We start from the raw sequence: 949 nt of genomic DNA on the forward strand, positions 1-949 counted from the left end.
AAGAAGTAACATTATTTCTATTTGTGGATGACATGATTATGTATATATAAAAAAAAATCTGCACAACAACTCCTGGAAGTGATAAATAAATACAGTAAAGTGGCAGGCTACAAAATCAACATGCAAAAATAGATAGCATTTCTATACACCAACGACAAACAGACTAAGGTAGAATTAAAGAAAACAATCCTATTTATAATAACCATAAAAAGTATAAGATACCTAGGAATAAATCTAACCAAAGAAGTCAAAGACTTCTACAGTGAAAACTATGAAAAACTAAAATAAGAAATTGAAAAGGACACAAAAAAGTGGAAAGACATCCCACGTTCTTGGATTGGAAGAATTAATATAATCAAAATGTCCATTCTAGGTCAGCCATTTTGTGTCTGTTTCCTGTGGGATGCAGTGGTAGCTGTTAGGTCGGAGGAAAGAGCTGTTTTCCTCTTATTTTTCTTGCTTCTTTTCTCCTTACCTTTACTAATGTAGTTATGGGTCTCAAGAAGAAGAAGAAGCTGAAGCTGTGGTATTGTAAAGAGATTTTGATCATGAGAAGATCCTTATATAGCATCAAAAAGCGAAGCATTTTAAATGCCATATATGTCGTAAGAAATTGTATACAGGACCTGGTTTAGCTATGCATTGCATGCAGATACATAAAGAGACACTAGATGCTGTACCAAATGCAATACCTGGAAGAACAGACATAGAGCTGGAAATATATGGTATGAAAGGTATTCCAGAAAAAGACATGGATGAAAGACAAGGATTTCTTGAACAGAAAACTCCAGAGTCAAAAAAGAAAGCAACAAGATGATTCTGATGAATATGAGGATGATGAGTCTGCAGCTTCAACTTCATTTCAACCACAGCCTGCTCAGCTTCGACAAGGTTATATATCCCCAATGGTGCGGCCAGGACTGCCACCAGTTCCAGGAGCACCAGGAAT

The 949-nt window shown here is 35.8% G+C and overlaps 1 pseudogene; it reads left to right on the forward strand.

The window, feature by feature from the left end:
- Positions 1-491: 491 nt before the first annotated feature.
- Positions 492-949, forward strand: part of LOC102481272 (BUB3-interacting and GLEBS motif-containing protein ZNF207 pseudogene) — a 1222-nt pseudogene continuing 764 nt past the window's right edge.

Source organism: Tupaia chinensis, unplaced genomic scaffold (assembly GCF_000334495.1).
Source record: "Tupaia chinensis unplaced genomic scaffold, TupChi_1.0 Scaffold000369_1, whole genome shotgun sequence".
NCBI lineage: Eukaryota > Metazoa > Chordata > Mammalia > Scandentia > Tupaiidae > Tupaia > Tupaia belangeri.